This window comes from Eubalaena glacialis, chromosome 10 (assembly GCF_028564815.1).
Source record: "Eubalaena glacialis isolate mEubGla1 chromosome 10, mEubGla1.1.hap2.+ XY, whole genome shotgun sequence".
In the NCBI taxonomy this organism is placed as follows: Eukaryota; Metazoa; Chordata; class Mammalia; order Artiodactyla; family Balaenidae; genus Eubalaena; species Eubalaena glacialis.
The window spans coordinates 102,109,597-102,135,850 of record NC_083725.1 but is presented as its reverse complement, the minus strand read 5'-3'; positions in this window follow the sequence as shown (position 1 = coordinate 102,135,850).

The following is a 26,254-nucleotide window of genomic DNA, read 5'->3' as shown; positions in this document are numbered from 1 at the left end:
GGGGCTTGCTGCCCTTCCTACACTTGGATGGCTATTTCCTTTCCCATGTTAGGGAAGTTTTCGACTATAATCTCTTCAAATGTTTTCTCTGGTTCTTTCTCTCTCTCTTCTGTTTCTGGGACCCCTATAATGCGAATGTTGTTGCGTTTAATGTTTTCCCAGAGGTCTCTTAGGCTGTCTTCATTTCTTTTCATTCTTTTTTCTTTATTCTTTTCCACAACAGTGAATTCCATCATTCTGTCTTCCAGGTCACTTATCCGTTCTTCTGCCTCAGTTATGCTGCTATTGATTCCTACTGGTGTAGTTTTCATTTCAGTTATTGTATTGTTCATCTCTGTTTGTTTGTTCTTTAATTCTTCTAGGTCTTTGTTAAACATTTCTTGCATCTTCTCGATCTTTGCCTCCATTCTTTTTCCGACGTCCTGGATCATCTTCACTATCATTATTCTGAATTTTTTCTCTGGAACGTTGCCTATCTCCATTTCATTTAGTTGTTTTTCTGGGGTTTTATCTTGTTCCTTCATCTGGTACATAGCCCTCTGCCTTTTCAGCTTGTCTATCTTTCTGTGAATGTGGTTTTTTGTTTCACAGTCTGCAGGATTGTAGTTCTTCTTGCTTCTGCTATCTGCCCTCTGGTGGATGAGGCTATCTAAGAGGCTTGTGCAAGTTTCTTGATCGGAGGGACTGGTGGTGGGTAGAGTTGACTGTTGCTCTGGTGGGCAGAACTTAGTAAAACTTTAATCCGCTTGACTGCTGATGGGTGGGGCTAGGTTCCTTCCCTGTTGTTTGTTTGGCCTGAGGCAACCCAACACTGGAGCCTACCTGGGCTCTTTGGTGGGGTTAATGGCAGACTCTGGGAAGGCTCACGCCAAGGGGTACTTCCTAGAACTTCTGCTGCCAGGGTCCTTGTCCCCAAGGTGAGCCACAGCCACCTCCCGCCTCTGCAGAAGACCCTCCAACACTAGCAGGTAGGTCTGGTTCAGTCTCCCCTGGGGTCACTGCTCCTTCCCCTGGGTCTCGATGTGCAGACTACTTTGTTTGTGCCCTCCAAGAGTGGAGTCTCTGTTTCCCCCAGTCCTGTTGAAGTCCTGGAATCAAATCCCACTAGCCTTCAAAGCCTGATTCCCTAGGGATTCCTCCTCCATTGCCGGACCCCCAGGTTGGGAAGTCTGACATAGAGCTCAGAACCTTCACTCCAGTGGGAGGTCTTCTGTGGTATAAGTGTTCTCCAGTCTGTGAGTCACCCACCCAGCAGTTATGGGATTGGATTTTACTGTGATTGCGCCCCTCCTACCATCTCATTGTGGCTTCTCCTGTGTCTTTGGATGTGGGGTATCTTTTTTGGTGAGTTCCAGTGCCTTCCTGTTGATGATTGTCCAGCAGCTAGTTGTGATTCCGGTGTTCTCACAAGAGGGAGTGAGAGCACGTCCTTCTACTCTGCCATCTTGGTTCAGGCCCTTCCAGACTTCTAATAACTATTTTAACTGGACTTTCTACTAGTAAAAATCATATTTTCTTAACTGTGGAAGTATTTCTGAAAAAAAAATTTAAAGCCCACTTAAGAGAAAAAAAAGAAAGTCTAGCTATGCAATCATGAAAGAAAATTAGAGAAGTTATTTCTAGTGTGATTTTTAGAGCTGATGGCTCCCTTGAGGTAATAGTGGGCCTGCCATTCTTGGTTGGACCAAAGTTGGTAGCTTTGTGTCACTGCTATATACTTCAAGGTTTTCTACAATGGGAGATTTTGCATAATATGTTTCAAGTCTCATTCTCAACAAGTGGCTGTGCAAGACTCAGGTGGCATGATCTGATAGATATTCCAGAGATGGACATTTTTAGCTATAATCATATGTTAAACTATTTTCATGTGGGTTGCATTATGACCTCGAGAATTTGAGCACATTCATAGGTGAACAGCTCCAGAGGAGGACTACTCCGTGGCTTCTCTTTCAGTGGGAGTGCTTCAATCCTGCCTACCTCACACCACAGATCTTAATACATTTTGGAAGTAAATATTTCTTGTTCCTATTGAATTTAGCATCCAAAAATATTGTTTATCCTTAGCAGTTTTGTTTAAACAGAGGCATAAGTGAATCACAGATAAAGAACTATTTCTAGATTAAGAACTTTACTTATATAATAACATTGCTTAGTTAATTCTTTTCTTCCAATTTTAAAATCTCAGATTAAACATACTAATGGAATCAATTGACAAATATATAAACAGAATATAAATAATCATAATAGCAATTGTTTTAAGACAGTAAAATAAGAGCTGAACATTGAAGTTGAAATTAGAAAAATATGTTTAAATTTACCGTATAAACATGTGAAAATTTATTAATTTTTCCTGGTCTCAATTTTTTCATTGATAAAATAGAATTATTAACATCTATGTTACCTTGTTGTAAAGAATAAATGAAAAAAGAAAATAAATGAATTGTGTGTTTATATTAATCTAATACAGTAGATAGCACTTAGTAGATATTCAAGAAATGGTACCTTAATTTTGTTAGTATATATAGCACATTATAGTTTATAAATATTGCTTTCATATGCATTAATATTTTTCACATCTATTTTCACTTTTTTACGTGTAAAGAACTTGAGACTTTGAGAGGCTAGATGACTTTCTCAAGTTTTTGCATATAGCAACTCTCTAAGTGATGGCTTTACATATTTATTCCACAAATAATCTATGATTTTTATATGTTTAATTTAAACTTCACAAAAACTAAAGAAACTGAGGCACAGAGAGTTTAAGTCACTTTCAAAGCATAACACGGGTAAGGTGTAATGGGACAGGACTCCTAATTTCAGCCAGACCGCATGCTTTTTATAACATAACACACTGAACCCCCCATGAAGTCACAGATACCATGCTACATCTCCAATCTAAACCCCATTCCCCCTTTCACTGTATTTTTTTATCCTCCAGCTATACAAATCACAGATTGTTCTGCAAACATACCATCTACTTTCTATCATGTTTTGCTCACATGCTGAAATTTGCTCTTTTTTTTTTTTTACTAATTACGTTCCTAGTTGTCTCCCAATCTTGTATACATTTACCTCTGAATTCTTTCAATAAGCTACCAGGTAAAATCAATCACATCCTCTTTTGTGTTTCTATAGCACTTTGTACATGTGTTTCTTGTAATACTTATAACCCTGTGTTGTAAGCCAGTAATAAAAATATCTAACCACTTTTTAAAAACTATTTATATGATCCAAACATTTTACATCTTTGTTTATTTAAGCCTCACAAAAAACATATGAATTAGGTATCATTATCCCACTTTTACACACACACGGTGAGGTAAACGTGTCTAAGTTCACCCAGCTAGGCCTTCTTATGCTTCCTGTTTTCATGTTATATCTTTTCCCACCCACTGCTTTCACTCTGCTTATTTTATATTTAAAGTTTGCCACTTGTCAACAGCAGATAGTTGTGTTTGGCTTATTGATCCATTCTGGATATCTCTGTCTTTTAATTGGAATTCTCATTAAAAAAAGATGCTGTTGCTGCTGTGATGATTGTTGTTTATGGAACAAATTGCCATGTGAGCACAGAAACTAGAGGCAGAGAAAGCATCACAAAAGAGAGAATATTTTATTTCACCCTTGAAGACCAAAGGAAGAAGGTTGTATGTGCATAATGGCTGTAGCATCACTGACAAAGGAAATAGCATATGCAAAGATGCAAAAGCCAGGCAGTAGCAAAAGTGTAGTGTAAAAGAGATATTTAGCCCATGTATATTTTTATGCATTTTCTACAGCGGCACTTTATGCTCTCCACTGAAGGCTTGAGTGTTGTTGTCATATTTATACCAGATGAACCTTAGGTACTATTCACCTCCTGGCAGAGCCTTGATTAATTGGGCCACCTTTGAACAAGTTAGTGAAGTTAGATTCACCAAATCTCCCTCTTGAGGATTAGAACTAGGAAATATGGACATTAATATTGGAAAATGGTGACACACCACAAAACATGTCTGATGAAGAAAAAAAAGAACTACAGGTTTATGCAGTCGTTTTGTCTTCATTTACAAAGAACAGTATATTCCTTCCAACATCATTTCCATTTAGTAACATGGCATTGACTATTTATTCTGGCCATATAGCTCTATTAGGTTTACTGCAGAGATGTTTTCAAGATTCCTATGGTGACTTTTTTGGCTACCTTAGGAGGATAGTGAAAATGATAGCCTATATAATCATGGCAAAAATAGTGTGAGTGAATAAAAAAAATCAACTCAGTCCTTTCCATTTTCTCTGCACTATCTTAGTGTCATGTCTTGAATATTTATCATACCTCACTGGTGCCGGGAACTAGCAGGGTGATACAAACTAGGATGAAAATAGATACTAAGGTGATGGGAGATGATTATGTTTTTGTGTGGTTTATAAAGTTCCATAAACAGTTATGAAATTCATAAACAATGTCAATACTGGCTTGATATATTCGGTAAGTGATATTCCATTTGAGGCTGGGATTGACCATGTTTTCATATTATAGAGAAGCAATATTAATCCAAAACAGTTTAACAGGAATGGAAAACAGTACAAAACAAAGTTGTGAAGAAATGATAGGCCATTTTCTTTATATTAAAAAAAAGTGAAGAGTGGCGTTATGGCAGAGATTTGAATGGACCATAATGAATCTCAGTGGCTGAAAGCTGATCCAGAATAAATGGAGATAATTAACAGATTGGAGATCTGCAAGCAACAGGTAATTGGATTATCAATGTATAATTTGTTTCCACGGACGTTTTGACTATCTGCACATCTGCAATATTTCATTCTTGTCGTTTTGTTCTCTGAAAGAATGTCCTCAAAACTCAGTTAATCCCTGTATGATCTCTGTAATTAAGTTATTTTGAAGAGTTGGGTACTGCATTTTTATCCTCAAACAACATCCAAAGCCCTCATTTTAATTACAAATGACACTTGATTTCCGTTGCTTTTTGACCCTTTGAGAAGACTGAAGCTTTTTCATTCTCCGAGGAGCACAAAGCTAAGTTTAATACCCATGATCTTTTAAAATATTGACCATTAATTTGGGTCTTTTGCTCCACAGCAACTCAAATTTGAAACTTGAAAGTTTCAAATGGAAAGTTTTGCCATAACTTTGAAAGTTACGATAGTGCAATGATAGCCTCCGTGTTACCTGTTTTACCATTTGTAGTCTGTCGAGTTGATGACAGTCAAGTTTCTCCCTCTCTAAGGAAGACGAAAAACCACTTCCACTTCTGTGGAAGAGAAGTTGACAGTTTTCAATATTGTTGTGAAAACTTTTGCACAATTCATCCAAGGCGTGTAGCAAAATTTCAAACACAGAAAAGGCACACAATAAAACTAATACTACTAACCTATCAAGACCAAAGTTACGGAAATGAGAAACAAGCATTTTGTGAGAGGGCCTTAGAAACACTTTTTACAGAGAGAAACACCTTTTACAATTCTAAGATTTGATTCCCAGACACAAGTGTTCTGTGAAGAACACATTCTGGAGCCAGACACCCTGGCTTCCTATCCCACTTCATCTCTTATTAGCTGTATAATATTGTATAAGTTACTAAACATATTGATTCAGTGTCTTAATCTTTGAGTGGGGTTTAACAGTAATCCTGAAATGCTAGATTTGTATAAATGATGAAAAGAATAAAGTCTTAGAGCAGTGTCTCCTCTCGATTATCACTGTGTTAGCATTTATTATTGTTATTACAGTCAATGGAGTGACCATGGAATGTGTGAACTCATAGTCAAATTAAGTTGTGAAAGCCATCCAGCATTCAATCAATGTTGTTGTGATATTGTCAAGTGTTGTGTTCCTATAAGACTGGTAAAATATAAAAAGAATGAATACTTTCATCAAGTTCAATGGTGCTTGGGACTAAACCAAAGACAGTAAAATATCATACAATTGACACTTTATTTAAATATCACATAGTTTATTCAAAATTATGATTTTAAGTAAGAATCATACTAAGTTTTAAATTACAGCATTAGAACACTTTAAGATACCACATTTGTTAATCTGCATTTTTAGGTTCATGAAATTTAAATTTTCCAGAAGGTTTAATTGTTAGAAAACTGAAAGAGTTGAAAAGGAAGTTCAACATATTACACTTATAACAATCATTTGAACCATTTGAATATATAAGGAAATTTGATTACTTAATCAATGAAAGTCCCCCTAAAATAATTGTCAACATTTTCTGTTTTTAGCAAAATATAAGATAGTAAACTAAAGTACCAGCTTTTAAAATTTGTTTAATATTTAAAATTTAAGAAACTTCTGGATAATCTTCTCCCGGGGGAAAAAAATCTTCAAGGGAATATTTGTGTGTGTATGTGTGTATCATATTTAACAATCATTATCATCTTCAAACTACTTGGATTACTTACTATCATTAATGTCTTTCCACTCTTAGATTACAAATTTTTTTCTGAAAATTTGAAACTAATTTGAAGATCTATCTGTGTTTAGGTTAGTGTTCTGGGAATCATGAATTGGATGTTAAAAAGGCTTAATTGGTTGACTTTTGGGGGGAAGGGATAATATACATATGTGTAGTTATACTCTGGAGTCTCAGAAGACAAATTTTATAGTTGGAGGTCAAGAGGACCATTGGTGTCTGGAGCCTTATTGCTCACGCAGGATCCCAGGAACATAGAACGTTAATGAGTATACAGTTACACTATACTTTTAAGAAAAAAAACAATTGTTACATGAGAATGAGGAAATTTAGACTATGCTAAACTTTCTGCCATGTGTGTTGTGTTTTTCAACACAAAATGCATTTCTTCAGAACCTTGGGTGTTTGCACATCTTATATGATTCTGTCATTGTTTTTTCTTTGTTCTTCTCTAGATTTTTAATAAAATGCTTTTGTAATTGGGATTTTCATAGCTTCTGGCCTCAGTTATTGACTAGGTGAAATCCAGGATGGGATTTCTATACACATTTAGAAAATTATTTTGGAGGGGTCAGTGGTTCCCAGACGAGGACAATAGAAGAAAGAGGAAGAGACACAGCTAACGTTTATTGAGAGCATAGCAAGTGCTTTACTTTCTTCAGTTTGTGATCCCTCAATAACTCAGTTATTTTGGCATACTTATCCCCATTTTAAAGATTAAAAATAAAACAACCAAGAATCTGAGATGGTGACTAAGGTCACAGAGTTAGTAATTAGGCTGGTTATCAAACCCAGGTGTTATGCCCAAGTCCTTACTCTTTCTAAAAATGGCAAAGGGAAATAAAACCTAAGGATATAGTCAGATTTGTTTCCCACCCAAAGATAGGCATTTCAGACTTCTTTGAGCCTCTGTTTTAACTTTCTAAGAGAATACCTTCATGTGACCTTTACAATTGAATTTATCATGAGAAATCTATTTGCTTATCCCTAAAATGTATGTTATCATGTTCAAAGTCTATCAGGTTGAATATCTCATTCATTTCCAGAAGTCATTTTTTATTCTTTATTTTTTGTGTATGTTATCCCTCATTTTGTTTTTGCCATGTGGTATTAAATAGTACAAGAACCTTTCTTAATGATTTTCAAAAATATATAGAATCAGTGCCCATGGCCAGATTTGTTTGGTTTCACTGGAAGAGTAATGTTAATGTCAAGTGTATGTGTTTTTTCCCTTAGGATCTGTTTTAAGGACTCTATCTTAGGTAATCCATGGCTTTTGAATGCAAACCACAGACAACTGCTTTGCCTCACACCACTGTAACAATACTTTCAGCCAGAAGAGGCCAATGGGAGAACCCAAATTAATGATGTTTGCATCGACTGGGTGTGAGTCTAAATTACTGTAATGGAAATGTCTACACTGTCTTGAATTTTTTTTTCCTACTGGAATTTAAGAAGTAGTACAACTGTTTTCTCAATGTATTATCATCTGGTTTGGGGAGGAGAGGAGATTATAGCTACCTGTTCCTATTGCTTACTCGGTACCAGACATTTTGCTAAATATATTATGAGCATTTTATCAATAGACCTCGGGTTTTAATTAGTTTGGAAGTATTTATTTGTGTTTTCTTTTTTTTAAATTTCTTTTTAATATAAAATTTTTTTAATCGGGGTATAGTTGTTTTACAATGTTGTGTTAGTTTCTACTGTACAGTGGAGTTCCCTGTGATATACAGCAGGTTCTTATTAGTTATCTATTTTATACATATTAGCGTATATATGTCAATCCCAATCTCCCAATTCATCACACACACACACACACACACACACACCGCTTTTCCCCCTTGGTTTGTTCTCTACATCTGTGTCTCTATTTCTGCCTTGCAAACCAGTTCATCTGGACCATTTTTCTAGATTCTGCATATATGCGTAATAAACGATATTTGTGTTTTCTTTTAAGCGAAAATTTTAACCTACCGCTAAGAAGACCTATCAAATGTAAAAAAGACGTGTCTGATGGTGGTTCTCTTAAAAAGGTTATTTTATTTCCACTATTACTTCAGTAGAATTCCTGAGAATAAGAGGAGATGAATCAGAGAGGGAGTGGGGGTTTTCAATGACAGGAAGAGGCTTGGGTAGCGCTTGGGACCCTCAGGTAGTCTTGGGATTGGAAAATTGTCAATAGAGTGACCATTTATTGCAAGTAACTTTCTAGAAAGACTACCTCCTGTGGGTGCAGCAAGAGCTCTGAGGGTGTGTTCAGGCTTTGCAGCAAGGATGGAACTGTTAAAAATCTCTATAGGGGACAATAATTAGTCACAAAGCTGACCAGGGACCACTCACAGCAATCTGATGATTTGTACAAGCTTTTCTCCCCATTTTAGCCCTGACCGTGGTTACAATGAGGGGCTCTGACAGCCATGTGTTATGATGGATTCACTGTATTCTGCATAGAGACAGTCTGCCCATCACTTTTGCATTCTGTCTCCCTCTGGCATTCATTCTTTTATTTCAAAACAATTCATTTAGTGACTACGCTATGTCAAACACACTGACATCTTTATAGACCCTGCTCAACTTACTACAGATCATTTCTCCATGTGTTACCTTAGACACAAAAATTAACATTAAAACATTTTTACTTCTAAGATTTGTGCCATAGAAACAGAATGTTTTGTTGGGGCCATTTCTATAAGCAGTTTCTGTATGCTTGCAAAGTGGAAAAGGCTTAAGAATTGACCCTAGAATTTTTGATTGAGACAGGCCTCAGTAAATAGAAATTTACTATTAAGATTCCTCTTTCACAGATGAAGAAATCTGCTCAATATTTTGTAACAACCTAAATGGGAAAAGAATTTGAAAAAGAATAGATACATGTATATGTATAACTGAATCATTTTGCTGTACACCTGAAACTAACACAACATTGTTAATCAACTCTACTCCAATGTAAAATAAAAATGAAAAAAAATAAGGAAATTGGCTTCCTGAGCTGATATGGCTACTAAATGTTAGAGTTGAAAATAGTTCCATCAAGCATCTGGGCTTTTAATAACTAAATATTTAAGCTTTCAGTGAGAGAGAGATGATGCATATGATTTGATTCTAAAATATTAGTTTCTCTGTTCTTTAAATTTTATGAAGGCTGATGTCTTAAGGCTGTGAAGATTTCTTCAGTTGTAGATGGCTTAAACACAGTTTCTAATGAGGGCTGTGAAACCAGTTGAAACTGAGTGTTGTTTTGGAATTAAGAGGTAGAGTTTCTTTTTCTAGGGATGCACAATTTACAACACTCCATTGACTTTTCTCTGAGCGAATTCAAGTCTTTCCTCTCACAAGGGTACTATTTATTCTTTGGTAAATGTTTAATAAAGCAATTGAACAGTTATCTAAGTCTTTTGCAGTGTGTCTGCATGTTTTCATGCCTTGTAACCAGCCATAGTTTGTAAACTGGTAGAGCTTAAGTTAAAAATGTGCTATGAATGTATTTATATCTATCTTTATATATTTTTATATAGTTTACCGATTTGTCAGAAAAGGAGTCATTTCAATTTATAAGCTGGCTGATTAGTACAATGAAAGAAACATTTAGATTGTGAGAATCAGTTGAACTATTTGTACATGTAGAAAATGTAAGCAATTTATAATCCTGGTCTTGATTTGTTAAAATAATGAAGACAAGAGGATGCAAAGCATACTCCATCCCTGTTTTCTTCATAGCAGCACATGGAGTTTTGTAGAAAGCAAGCTACCCATTCACACAGCCTGCTTTTATTTTTTTCCCCTCCCTCTCTTACCACGTGTCCCTTTCCTGCTCAGTTGCTTTGAGTTCAGCCTTCCAGAAGTATCTGCCAAAATATTTAATAATTTTTGATGACACCAATGGCTTACTTGAGTTCCTGTATAGGGGTAAGACGTCGATTTCAAGTTTGAAAAACATTCTTGGACTCTTAAGTAATAACTCAGGATTCGATATACACATAGATCCCATAAGAGAAAAATAAACCTATTTGCTGTAATTTTCTCTACTACCAAAAGATATTGTTTTTGCAGGAAGAAAGGGAGGGAAATTCTGCTACAGGTATTGGAAACAGTTATTAAATAGATCAGTACTAAGAAAAAATTTTCTCTTGTCTGTCAAAGCCCTCTGGTGTTGCCAAGTCATTTTGTATCTGATGTTCAAGAGAGACAGGGCCGCCTTCTTCAAAGGCTCATGAGAAAAGAATCAACATCGCAACATCGAAAGAACAGAGGAAGAAGGTAATGATGAGAAAATACTTGTGTTGCTCCTCAAATCAAAGAGAAATTTAAAAGTATTAATAAAAAGTCTTCCTGGGAAACTGAACCTTATTAATACTAACAGGTTGACAGCATGATTAAGTGTTCTTATTCTATGTCTTTTGAAAATATGGAAAGGACAATATTTTAAGAGTTAAGGTGATCCAGTTTATGTTTTTTAATCTTTTTGTGTGTGAATTTACTTTCAAATCTAACTTATTACAAAGATGTATCAATTCACGTCTGTCTGATACAACAGGTGCAGAGATCATTAGAATATGTGTAGCCTGCCTGAATCATATGGGGAGATTACTGAGGCATTTGTTCACAGAGAAGAGTGTCTTTCATCTCATTAGTATATTTTTAGACATTCAGCCTACAGGAGGATATATATTATCATCTGTCTTCTATAAACCCAGAGAAAATAATTTGTTCCTTTGCATTCTCTTGACACTACCCAAGAATGTGTATATCACATTCCTTAAAGAATAATTTTCAGGAAAAGGTATAATTATGCATCTCATACAGAGATAGAATAAACATGTGATAAACATTGAATTTAACTCATTATTAATGAGGAAACTGAAAGATGTTACAACTAGTTCAAAAGAGAATGCCAAGAACAGATACATTTATAAACCAGGAATATTAAAGTTAAGGTGCAAATGAAGGCAAACTGGCTTCTAACATAGTGGGGGAAGGGAAGGCAATTGAATTTTACCAGACAAAATTAATTTTCATGTCTATAAATAAGAATCACTTTGCATTGCCATTAATTACCTATAACTTAGAGAGTTATCTATAACTTAAAGATATGTTATATATAGATAATGGAATACTACTCAGCCATAAAAAAGAATGAAATAATGTCATTTCCATCATCATGGATGAACCTAGAGATTATCATACTAAGTGAAGTAAGTCAGAGAGAGAAAGACAAACACCATAGGTATATCACTTATATGTGGAATCTAAAATATGACACAAATGAACTTATCTATGAAACAGAAACAGATTCATAGACATAGAAAACACACTTATGGTTACCAAAGGGGAAAAGGGGGTGGGGATAAATTCGATGTTTGGGATTAGCACATACACTACTAGATATAAAATCGATAAACAGCAAGGTCCTACTGTATAGCACAGGGAAGTATATTCAATATCTTGTAATTAATGGAAAAGAATCTGAAAAAGAATATACATATATATGTATAACTGAATCAATTTGCTGTGAATCAGAAACAAACACAATACTGTAAATCAACTCTACTTCAATAAAAAAATTTTAAAAAGAGTTATCTATAACTTGTAAATAGTTCAGAGGCAGTGAAAGACTAGAATCAGATAAGCAGGAAAGGTATGTGGTTAAAAAATATGCAGTTTTCCACTTGTAAATATCCAGTAGTCTTTTATACTTACTCTAAATCGTCTTACACACTATAATGTTCTGGTTGATATGTTGGCTACTACTCTGATGATTTTCTGCATATTTGTACATCTTTTTTGTTCTAGCTAGTTACTGAGCTTTTCAATTATAAGAACTGTGCTTTGAATTATTTTTTGTCTCCTTGTTATTCCAAATATAGGAATGGTGGAAAAACAGCTACTTCTTAAACAGCGGGTGGAATTAAATTATAACGTTGGGTATTATTGGTCAGCCAGAATGAAAATTTGATCTTCTTGGCATATTGTCCAATAACGCACAATAAAAGATGTCCTTGGAAGTCTAGAGAAGAATGATGCTTGTTTTGTTGGGCATAACTGTTCAGTTAATAGAAACTCAGCATTGTTTCATGTCTTTAATTTATGCTCTTATAGATTTTTATTGGTGAGAGCTCTTTTGAAACTAGCTTAGCCTAAGCATCCAAAAAACCATGGGTAGGACTTTAAACCAGACAAATCTATATTCAAATCTAACTTTATTACTTTACACCTTTGCAACTGGCAACCAGAGAGAGAGATAAGTAACTTTTCTGAGACTTGGTTCTCATTCTTTAAATTGAGATAATAATACTAATAACCCAGGATTGTTACGAAGATTATATAACAGATATAAAAAGCTTAGCCTAATGAGGAATGTATAAATACTATTTTCATTCTTTCCCCTCTTTTTCTATTTTAATTTAAACAAATAAGAAAAATCATCAAAATGAAATCTCAACTCTGCTGAACACCATTCCAGACCTGAAATTAGCCTGAATAATCATAAAATGGATTTCTAAAAAATGCATGAATCATTTTAGTTTATAAGATTAGTTTATAAGACTACTTTTAACTTAAAGATTTAGAATGTATTTTAAGGTTTGGATAACTTTTAAAAACCAATCCTTAGCTCCCTAATAATTAGAAAAAGCCTACTTTATTAAAGGGCTTCCTCTTTTTTCCACTGTTAGAAGACAAAAATGTCAGACTGTTTGTGGAATGCAAATATTTACTCTCCCATTCCGTTCATTCTCTTTGTTTGTCCCTGTCTGTCTGTCTGTCTCTCTCTTTTAATTAGGGGGATTTCCGTCATCCAATTAAGAAAGCAGACATTTACATTCCAGAACAGATAATATCAGCATTCAGTATATATACAAAGTTGGTCTAACACTCTCATATTCCTTTCATACATAAAAATAGAAACTAAAAATTAATCTCTTGGGCTTCCCTGGTGGCGCAGTGGTTGAGAATCTGCCTGCCAATGCAGGGCACATGGGTTCGAGCCCTGGTCTGGGAAGATCCCACATGCCGCGGAGCAGCTAGGCCCGTGAGCCACAATTACTGAGCCTGCGCGTCTGGAGCCTGTGCTCCGCAACAAGAGAGGCCGCGATAATGAGAGGCTCGCGCACCGCAATGAAGAGTGGCCCCCACTTGCCGCAACTAGAGAAAGCCCTCGCACAGAAACGAAGACCCAACGCAGCCATAAATAAATAAAGAATCCTGGTCAAAAAAAAAAAAAAAAAACTCATTAAAATAAAAAATTAATCTCTTTGAAGGCTTAGTTACATGGAAAGAAGTAGTATGTGATATTTTCTTTGCCAACAAAATGGGCAGATATACATTCCCTTTTATATGCTCTCTCTTCATTTATAGTTTAGAGTGGGCCTTTCATCTACCACAGCAAAAAGGCAGCATGAGAGCTGCACACTTTAATGTAATTTTAAATCATGCTTATTTTCTCAGAAATATAGAGAAACAGCAACAAATTTTGCCCTCTTTGTTTGCTGGTATTTTTACGGCAGCTACACAATTACTCTTTTTCCCTAAAAAAAAAAAACTGCATCTGCTGAGGAATGAAAGCATTTGGAGCAACTTTAGTTAATGCACTATTAATTTGTCAATTATCTGTCAGAACAATATGTCACCTTATGGCCTTCTAGACATTGCTTACTATTTAGAAACAAACACAAGATAAACAAAAATAAACAAATATACCATGTCTTCTGAAAAGTGTCTGAATGAGAAACTAAATGCTGAAATCCCCATCGATGTATTTAGAGATGTCTGGGCTTCTGTGGAGATTTTAAGGCACCTGTGAGATCTCACCTCACCTGTGAGATCACTGTACATGAGTCTTCAGTGCAGGATTTTTCAGAGCCTCAAAAATTCCCTCTAAGATCCATTCACGGGAAAAAAAAAATCTTCAAATTCTATTACCGCTGATTCTAATCCTTCACGGTTTGAAGCCCAGAATGCAGTAGACTGTATCACGAGTACTTCCGCGTTTAGAAAACTTTCCTAGACAAGTAGCCACATCCTGGAGAGAGCTGATGACAGTCACATGACCTGCCTTCACAATGATTTCGATTTATGGGCGGCTCAGATGTAAATCAAATCCTCCTTCCTTCTCATTAGTGATAATTAACAATTAATAGAGCAGGAGAGAAGTCAATCTTACAAGATTCCTTTCTCTCCTAAGAGATCTGCGTATAGGTCGTGTTTTCCGTTTACAAAATTTACTCACACTAAAATTGTGTTTAATACAGAAAAAAAAATGACTACTTTTCTGAATTAGTTACATCATTTATCAGTAAAACCTCAAAAATGTTGACTTATTTCAGGGAAAGGGTAATTTAGAATGGAGAAAACTTTGCATTATCTAATTTTTAAGAGGATGAAAGATAGTCTGGATACATTGTGATTAAGAACAAAAAATCAGGGCATGAGATGAACATGGATTTGGACTGTGTGTCCAGGTGTAGGGCCTGATTTGTCTAAAACTGATCCTTTCATTCTGACCCTTTCTTGGCTCCTACTTCAGTGGTTTTTTTTTTTTATACCAAGTAAAGGTTATTGCCCCCAGTTGCTCAGATCAGATATTGTGAAGTTTTCTTAATACCTTCCACATTGTTTTTAGCCTAACAGCCACGAAGTCTATTGATTTCAAGTCCTAACTATTGTTAGAATTTGTTTACTTCTTTTTTCTCCTTATTCACCACTCAGGTCTAAACTACCAGCATCTCTAGGTGTGCCCTGCAGAAACAGCTTGTAACTGGCCTCTCTACCTTAGGGTTTTGTTGTTCTTTTAATTATTTCTCAACCATGTAGCCAAAGTGGTCCTCAAAATCTGATTATGTCAATCCAACTCACTCTACCTCTCTCCTCCCTGGCAAAAAACAACTACACACACACACACACACACACACACACACACACTCCTCTTAAGAAATTTCTCAGGAGAAATTCTCAACTATGTTGCATGGCTTATGGTTTCCTAAATATTCTAATCCCTTGTCTGTCTCTCCAGGCTCTGAAATCACTGTATTTAAGCCCCCATACCCACACTTTAACCAACTGACATTGAAGAATAAAATTTTATGCCAACATTCCCAGCAAAATGCAGAGACTCACTCTGATGAGATGTATAGTTTACTTTACTGTAGACTGTGTAGCTAGGTATGGAGCTACCTTTGCTAGAACTATGTGGCTTTCCAAATCAAAATTATGAACATTTGGGAAAAAGATGGAATGGACACTAAGAAAAGAACCCGCCAGTATACATTAGAATAGTATTTCTAGAATTTTAATGTGCATATGAATCACCTGGGATGTTATTAAAAAGCAGATCTGATATAGGGTGGGACCTGAGATTCTGCATTTCTACCAAGTTCCCAGGTGATAGTGGTGATATTGTTGGTCCACAGATCTCTGAGTAGTAAGGCATTAGAGTGTTTTATTCATATGTGTATCAGATAAAGTAGAGTCATTAGAATCTGGGTTTGGCAGTCAGAGAGGTCAGAATCCAAATCCTGAATCCAATTCATTTTGGCTGACTTGGGGCAGTTCCTTAAAATATCTAAGCCTCAGTTTTCACATCTATTAAATACAATATACCCACCTCAAAAGGATGTTATGAGTATTAACTGAGATGATATATTCATATCACTTCCTATAGACTTTCAAGCCATTAAATATAACCTGCACATAGTAAGTGTTCAATATTGTATTATTAATATTGATTTATAAGATAAAACATAACACAATAGTGAAGATCATTACTCTCAAAGAAGTTACTGTATTCATAGAAAGAACAAACATGGCTATGTGAAGTCTCACTCAACTCAAAAATTCCATTAGCAATGATATAAAAATATAATTATTAGTAAAATCAGTAAAATATACAATTTTTATAATTCATATAAATGGCGACTGAGTTAATGAAGTTTTCTCTAGGCTGAATTTCTTTTTAAAATCTATTAGGAAAATAAAATTTGGAATAAAATTACAATTCTTTCCAAAAGATCAAAAAGGATTTAGTCTCAATTTGTTTATCTGCTTACAGAATCAACATACAATTTTAAAAAGAAACTAAAATTTATATATTGGCCAGATTAAAGAAGTATTTTTTTCAGATTATGCTTAGAATTCCCCTAAATAATGTACATGTACATAAATCTAAATTGCACTTAGACCCCAAATTATAACTTACTTTGGGAAAATTAGTTCTTTTCTTGAATTTTATGGGAGTAGCAGCCTATGTTACTTTTGCCTTGCTTGTCCAGTTGGAGCAAGTAACTGACAAATAGATTAGAATGCAAGTGTTTTCTTTTCCCTGTGATTACTATTTCTGGTTGAAAGAAAAGGACTTAGGTATTTACTATATGAATTCATTTGCATTTGGCTGCAAATTGAGGATAAAATCAGGAGTGGGGAGTGGGTGAGGAATGGTTTTAGCCAAATTTGAGATAAGTTGGAGGGAAAGAGAAGAAGAAAATGCCACGAGACCTTCTAACTGTCTTCTTTGGGTTAAATTAGGAGCATATACTACAATATTAAGGTTTTTGAAAATTACAATATTTGCAATCAAATTATTGTGCAATAAGCAATAAAATCCCATCTCCATGTTAAAATTCAGTGCTAAATTTACAAAACATACAAATGGAGTGGGAAATAGAGGTATATTATAAATTCAGGTGTGTATTTTTAAAATGCAATATCTGGAGTAATATTCCTTAATTTTTCATTGAAAGGAGTTAATACTTTATGTAAAGTGGATGTAATAGATATGGCTTGAAGTTCAACCCCAAACTTAGTTTCAAAAAAAAGATAAAGTACTGCACCTAATGAAGGTCTGACGGTATTTGCTTCCTGAACTTCACTTAAGTTTGATTTTAATGAAACTTAGTTTGGGAAGAATATGGGAGATAGTTTGAAGGCAGTAGGATGTCTCTGGACCAATTCTGTTGCTCCTAGCTGTGAGTTGTCCTCATCAATTGAACTATAGAAACAGATTGGAAAAGAGAAATAGAAGTTTTATGCACAGGTTGGAGGATGGAGGATGAGAGTGGGAGCAGTGTGTATATTGTGGGGATGAGGGTGGGGGAACCCCCCAAATCATTTTGCATCATAGCAGAAAGAAAAGGGAAGTTAGATCTACCTATGTGTCTATGAGAAGCAAATATTTCTAATCAGGTTTTCTCCCTTGTTTCAAAGGTTGCTTCCGTATTATGTTGCTTATCTATACAGCACATGAGAAATACTTTTACAAAGAAAAAGATGATAAAGATAAGGTAGGGCTTTAAGGTAAGATTACTTGCCTTTACTTTTGGACAGGGATTCTGCCCCCATGGGACACTTAGCAATGTCTTAGAGACATTTTCAATTGTCACAACTCCAGGAAGGGTGCTCTTGGCATCTAGTGGAGAGAGGCGAGGGATGCTGCTAGATATCCTATAGTGCACAGGATAATCCCCCACAAAAAGGAATTATTGCACTCAAAATGTGCCAATGTTGAGAAATCCTACTTGAGGAAACACTCAGAGCTTGCTTGCTTGATCTATCTATCTATCTATCTATCATCTATCTATTCATTTTAACAGGAATAAAAGGTCACTTTACTAACTGTGGATATCCCATCCATGTCTTGTTGTATTTTTAATTTCCCACCAAGTCAAGACAGCCAACTATGATTTTTTTTCTTTCTGTACCTACCTGTCTTCTAAAAAGTCAATTTGCTTATTATAAGTAGCCCAAGTTGAGAGAATTAGGTTGAATTTTCTCAGGAACTATTTGAAACAGGTATTTAGATTTGATGTTTTCTAGAGAAGATTGATGTATCCTTGGTTCTAGAGTCAAAATACCTGAATGTTAATCCTGACTTTAAGTTTCTCGTCTGTGAAATGGACTTATACTTCAAACTACTTCATAGGAGGATTGTACAGATTAATTGAAATAATTCATATAAAACACTTAGAATAGTACCTAGCATAAGTGCTAAATAAATGTTATTTTTAAGGAAAACTACTCCAAAATGATGACCCATGACAGCCTTGATCATAGGCTTGATTGTACATCCTCAAGCTCCTCACTATGTGAGTACCACTAGACGAATGTAAGTGCCATTATGTGAATGTATGTGCCAATAAGTTGAGTTCTTTTATCCTCTCATAGGGGACACTAGCTGCATATCATAAAGTAATAGTGGATTATATAACTATAAATGCAACCAACGAATTTGCTAGATTGCCTGGAATTTTACATAGCTGAGGATTGTTGAAGATTCTTTGCCAAGTTGTAATAATAAAAATTAGAATGTATTCTGTGTAATTTTCCTTATTGGACTAGCTCCTGTTGCTGCTATTGTAGAATATGCTTAATCCTCCTCCCACTTGGCAGCATTTTTAGATATTTTACTGAGTTGCAGTTGTGCCCTTTGTATCTATATTTCATATTACATGAATACATTAATACAAAAACCAGTGTTGTTTGTGTACAAAAATCATCATTTATTCAACAAGTGGCATTGTGCTAGGTGCTCGGAATACAGAGACAAATAAGACAAGCTCCAGCTGGGAAGCAGACAGACATACTCTAGTTTCAGAGAGAGACACTTACAGAGAAGTCTCAGCACAGCATGGTAGGTGATATACTAGACACATGAGATAAATGTGCTGAAACGCACCATTTGTAAACTACGTTTTAGTCAACGGATATAACAGGCAACAATATCAAGCATCAGAAACAGAATGGATAAACAACAAGGTCCTGCTGTATTGCACAGAAAACTATATTCAATATCCTATGATAAACCATAATGGAAAAGAATATTAAAAAAAACATGTATATATTTGTATAAGTATACATGTATACATGTATAAGTATACATGTATAAAACATGTATATATTTGTGTATAAGTAATTAACACAACATTTTAAATGAACTATACTTCGATAATAAATAAATAAATAAATAAATAAATAAATAAATAAACAAACAGAAGAAAATTATGGAAGTAAACTCCTGCTGCACTTTTGTTTACTTATCTGTAAATTCAGGCAATGCTGGTCAGGAGTAATAGAGATGGGAGTTGATTTACTTAAATGTATCCATTTTACATTTTATTCTCCATATTGGAAGTTTCAAGGACAAAAGATGTCAACTATAGAAATGTGTTGTAACATTACCCACCACCAGAAAAAAAAACTAGTTTGCATACAAGAAAGTATAAAAATATCTGCAACAGAAAAGTGAAGCTCTGGTCTTCCTTTGTCCCATAGACACAACTCTAAAGGTATTAGATGCAGTTGGGGGCACCTCATCTTAAAGGTTACAAACACATTGATGGGAGAGAGAGTAATCAAGGTAATACAGTGAACCCAAATAGTGTAATATGGAAAAAAGTTAAAAAACTGGGCATAAATAGACCAGCTCTAAGGAGTCTTGTGGGGCAACATAATAATTGTTTTCCAATATTACAAAAGGGATTAAACTATGTTGTGAAATACAAGTGTAGAAGTAGAACTGTTGGGTAAAGTATTCATTTCAGCCTATAAAGAAATGTTAAAATAAAGTTTTAAAAAATATGAAATGAACTGTCTTAAGGATGCAGAGAATTCTTTCTCATTCGAGTTGTTTGTCCACAGGAGTGAACACAGGTGGTAGGATTACTGTAGAGGAATTCAAACATCATATGGGTAATAATGAATTACTGCTCTTTCCAACATTGAGAAATTCTGATTTTAAAATGGGACTCAATTAATTTGTACTTGACTAAATTTGCTAATGAAAACTAGAAATGGATTAAATGTTGAATACTATTCTGGGCTGCAGTCAAGTACAGAGAAATAAAATTACATTACTGGTGACCCTTGGGTCTGCCACAGAAATGAGATATCTATTTCATGAGGCTATTACAGTCAGCAAAAAAAATATTTTTAAATGACAACTAAAGGGTGGCTATCTTCCCTAACTAATGAAAGTTCAATATCTTCTAATTATATTTGTGGTACAGTATGGTTGCAAAATGTGACTTAGTAGCTCTAATGCGGTACTGTAATGAGTCTTCTCATTTTGGCTCTATGCTGTATGCTTTTAAATCTCTTGGGCCTATGAAATAGGCCATTATCAGAGGACAAGGAACTCAATGCTCAATGTTTTTGACATGGTATGGGAAAGTGGCTGCTTAGGGAACAACAAAATATTTTAAAAATTCAATTTATTTCAGCAATAATTTATTACTGTTTACCCTGTACCATTCTGCTTGTTAGATGCTAAAAATAATACAAAGATCAATAACGCATGCATATTCCCTCAAGGTGATCACTATTTAGTGGGAGAGTAAAACATGTTAAAAATATCTTTTACAGAATGGAGAAAGTGTGTTAATGAAGCTGTGATAAGACACCATGGAGGGGACTTCCCTGGTGACACAGTGGTTAAGAATCTGCCTGCCAATACAGGGGACACAGGTTCAATCCCTGGTCCGGGAAGATCCCCCATGCTGCGGAGCAACTAAGCCTGTGCACCGCAACTACTGAGCCTGCACTCTAGAGCCCGCAAGCCACAACCACTGAGCCTGTGTGCCACAACTACTGAAGCCTGTGTGCTTAGAGCCTATGCTCCACAACAAGAGAAGCCACCACAGTGAGAAGCCCACGCACCACAATGAAGAATAGCCCCCAGTGGCTGCAACTAGAGAAAGCCCGTGTGCAGCAACGAAGACCCAATGCAGCCAAAAATAAATAAATAAACAAATAAAAATTTAAAAAGAAAAAGAAAAAAACTCCTGGATAAGGGCTGTCAGATCTGCTGGTGGTTGGTGATGACGGTGGGGAAGAAGGTTGGAAATCTAAGAGTAAGTTACATCTGAGCAGGGTCCTAAAACAGAATTTGTCAGACTAAGCCTTATAAAAACTGTAGAGTAGGCATTGTAAACACAGCTAACTACACGAATGAAATCATGTGAAGGCATGACAGGGTTGGTGGGGTTAGGCATTGGATGTCTCTGTTGGCAAAGACCTGAAAGTGAAGCTGTAAAGTCAGATGGAATTGCAACTAAATGAGGTTGGATCCGCCAAGGATCTTAAACTTATTTCCCTCAATCTTTTTTTTTAATCCAGAGTTTACTTACTTCCCAGCAGACTGAGATTGCTCTTCATGACTGTTTCTGGGCTGTTACTTTTCTATCCTGATATATTAAAAACAAATCAAACAAATCTACTCCTTTGAGCTGCACACCATTTCAGAACATTCAACTCTCCACTTACCCACACGGTTGTGTTCACTTTCTGTGTTTTAGATTCAGTCTCCACAATTTATCAAGAACCTCAGCACCTGTTCATGCTTTGACTAAAGCCCATACAATTTTGATTGAGGTCAAATCGATATGGATAATAATCCTTCTAAGATTTTGGCCTCTCAGTTTTCTTAACATCCTGACCCTCAAGGACTTTCTCACTTTCTTCACTTCAGCCAGTCACCTTCGAATTCCTTCCTTTTAATTTGTTATATATTGTTTTCCTTTTTGTCTCAATTTTACCTCTCCAAAGACATCACTTCAAGCATTTTAAACTCTGACCACAAGATTATCTTTACCCAGATGGAAAGCTTGATCATGTCCAATACACCCATTCTTTATCTTCATTTCCACCTGTAGGCACTTCTTTCTTCTGTTAATCCTTCAGCTCTCAGATATCTTCATTTCCAATCTACCCAGTACAGATTGTTTGGTCCATCTTTTTAAAAACACAGATGTATCTTCTCTAAACATTTTCCATCAATGTTCCTACAGAAGCCCTGAGACTGACAGTAATTGAGTTAATCAAAGTAACTGAAATTTGAATTGTCCAGGTTGTTTTCACTGTCAGAGAGAATGGCCCAACGTTACCTTGAGAAGAAAGAGATTGCTATTAACCCTCCTATAAAAAGTATTTCAGGGCTAGTATTCCATACAAGCTAGTGGTAAAGTGAACCCACTTTAAAATTGTTAATATAAGTTGGAATGGTAAGATTTTAACAGTTGGTTGGAAGAGTAAAAATGAATTGAAACTTGTGAGGTTCACTTCTGGACATGAAAACTTACAGAACCATCTGAATTTTTATATGCAGATGGACCTTTTTAAGTAATATATACCATAGAACTGAAGAGTAATGTGTTTCTGGTCTTGTTTTATTAAATTCCTAGCTATTGTTTTTCCTACATAATTCTATATATTAGAGATTTTATCTTCTAACCATCTTTCAAATCCACACATTCCTTTCTATCTCCACTTCAACTATTCTAGATCAAACTGTCATCATGGTGAGACTGTAATATGCTCCTAAACAGTTTCCTTGATTCCACCTTTTCCTCCTTTCCACCTTCTAATTCATATAGATGGTATAGCTGAAGTTACATTTTTCAGCTGTAAATCTTTCCCTTTTGCACTTTAAACATTTCAGTTCCTATCTGTCCTTCTTCTGGTAAAGGTCTAAATCCTTCAGATAACCTAAAGAGTCATGCTCTGGCCCCTATCTTCCTCTTTATCTGCAACCCTTGGAATACCCTTGTTTCCTCTCTCTCTAGTCTCTCTCTAGCCTCTTTCCCAAACTTGGGATGCACCACATTCTCTTTGGCCACTTTTATGTTTTATGTTTTGCTCCAGAAATGTTGAGAAAAGATCAACCTTTACTCACGATTATGTCCCCTTTGCTGATGACAGTGCTTGGCATGTAGAAGTAGTTCAGTAAATATCTATTTATTTAATGAAAGGAAGACCAAAGGAACTCTGTCCGTACATAGAACTAATATTTATTGTTACATAGTATATTTCATTCTTCTAAAATAACCCCCCTACACACATTTTTAATATTTCTGGAATTCAAGGTGTATCTTTTAATTGATAATGTTATATAGTCAACTTTCTGTCCAGTGGCTTTCACATCATAGTAGTCAAGACAAGCACTGTATAAAATTGCTTTTGCAGATGACATGATGGTATAGTTGTAACTTCTTGACTTTGTTGTCAATAAACCATTGGTGAACCATTTAAACAAGGAATACGAGTCCTGGCTATTGTCTCAAAACCTTGTGTTGAAAGTGTCTGTAGGAAAAGTTACAGAATAGGTGTCAGTGGCTTGAGAGGCAATTTAAGTGATAATATTGGAGCACACTTTAAGAAATGCCACATTATCAAAACTCTTGTTAGAACAAAGGAGGATACCTTGTAGAAAAATATGGAAACTAATAGCTCTGAGTTGAAAAGTGATTCAGAAGAGTAGAGCCCTGAATGAGATGATGTTTTAGGAAAACCACAATCAATGTATTCTGATTATATTTTTCTTTTCGTGTTTGTACAACACATTTGTACAAACGTGATATATGACAGAATATTTTTAAATAAGTTTAAATAAAAAATTCTAGCCATCATCAAAAAATCTACAAACAGTAAATGCTGGAGAGGGTGTGGAGAAAAGGGAACCCTCCTACACTGTTGGTGGGAACGTAAACTGGTACAGCCACTATGGAGAACAGTATGGAAGTTCCTTAAAAAACTAAAACTAGAGCTACCATATGATCCAGCAATCCCACTCCTCAGCATATATCCAGAGGAAACCATAATTTGAAAAGATAAATGCACCCCAACGTTTATTGCAGCACTATTTACAATAACCAGGACATGGACGCAACCTAAATGTCCATCAACAGAGGAGTGGATAAAGAAGATGTGGTACATATATACAATGGAATATTACTCGACCCTGAAAAAGAACAAAATAATGCCATTTGCAGCAACATGGGTGGACCTAGAGATTGTCATACTGAGTGAAGTAAGTCAAACAGAGAAAGACAAATACCTTATGATATCACTTATATGTGGAATCTGAAAAAAAAAAAGGGTACAAATGAACTTATCTACAAAACAGAGTTACAGATGTAGTAAACAAACTTATGGTTACCAAGGGGTAAGGGGGAGAGGGATAAATTGGAAGATTGAGACTGACATATACACACTACTGTATATAAAAGAGATAACTAATAAGGACCTACTTATAGCACAGGGAACTCAGTACTCTGTAATGGCCTATATGGGAAAAGAATATAAAAAAGAGTGGATATATGTATATGTATAACAGATTCACTGTACTGTACACCTGAAACTAACACAACATTGTAAATCAACTCTACTCCAATAAAATTTTTTTTAAAATTCTAAGTGATAAAACATTGTATTGATATCATAGTTTATGTAATAGCATTTATTCTTTCTTAGTGGTTAATAAAATACTGACACAATGGGATCTTTAATAAAATTTATTAATATCCACTATTTTAGAAAGTTCAGGGTATTTCATAGATTTGTTTTTAGTAGAAAAAGTCATAGAATCATATATACTCAGATGGGACATTAGGTTTTCTTAAATCGACACTACAAATCTTAAATGATGATTAAAAAGAGTTACTTTCAAGTAGCTAGTTACTGACCCCATAAATTCAGAGGTTTTTTTTTCTTTTCTGTTGGATCTATATTGAGTCATTTCTCTCTCTCAATATTATATGGAAGAACTGTATCTCAGCAATCTGGTTTTGTACTAGAAAGAGCTGGATTCCCAAGCAGATGGTTCTAAAAGCATACCAAGATGGTAAGAAATTCCTGAAGCCTATTTTATCCTTTCTGTTCCTCATAACTTGCCTACCTGCCATGTGCTATGAGGTCTATGATTCAAATGAGCTCTCTGCAAAAATCTGGATACCAAAAATATGCCTTGTTTCAGAAAAACCTCAACATCCACTCCCACCACCAAAAGGAGGAAGACGAAAATTGTCATGGTTAGCAGCCTTTCCACAAGGAATATTTTACACTTCATATTAATTCACTCTGAGCTTCTCATAAGCAATAGGAACCACTGATACACTAAGAAGGTTTTGATTTTCCATGATTCAAGTTAGAGTCAACTTGTTTTTTTAGCTTTATTATAGTCATTTCACAGGAATTCAGTTTTAGGTTGGCAACTTGAGAAGTACTCAAGAAAATGTACTTTTTCTCCTCTACTCTTTTTTTAAAATTTATTTTAATTTAATTTTATTTTTTAAAATTTATTTATTTATGACTGTGTTGGGTCTTTGTTGCTGCCCACGGGCTTTTTCTAGTTGCGGCGAGTGGGGGCTACTCTTCATTGTGGAGCAGGGGCTTCTCATTGTGGTGGCTTCTCTTGTTGCAGAGCACGGGCTCTAGGCGCACGGGCTTCAGTAGTTGTAGCACGCGGGCTCAGTAGTTGTGGCTCGCGGGCTCTAGAGCGCAGGCTCAGTATTTGTGGTGCACGGGCTTAGTTGCTCCGTGACATGTGGAATCTTCCCGGACCAGGGCTTGAACACGTGTCCCCTGCATTCACAGGCGGATTCTTACTGTGCCACCAGGGAAGTCCCTATTTTTATTTTTTTAATTGTTATTTTATATTGGAGTAGAGTTGATTAACAATGTTGTGTTAGTTTCAGGCTCCGTCTTTAGGATGAAAGCTGACAAGCCTGGTGATCGGACAATAGCTGACATTTAATCAGCATCTGCTAAAATTAAAATAGAATGAAAAAGAAAAAGGATTATTTTCATTCAGTCTGAGGCTGAAAGTGAGCTTAATAGTCACTGCAGAGCCAAACATTAGCACCAAAGTGAGTCCTGCAAAAGAGCTTTGCTGGGAACTTTGTTTCTGGTGTCAGATTTCTTCAGTGGCACTGCTCTGTCTCCTGGACCACTGACTCAGTGGGTTTGATGGGAGGAAAAACCTACTGTGTCAAGGAGCTAAGAAAAGCTGACTCCAGCTATTTCTAACAAGCTAGATATGGGCAGTAATACAGAGCCATTTCTATGTTTTT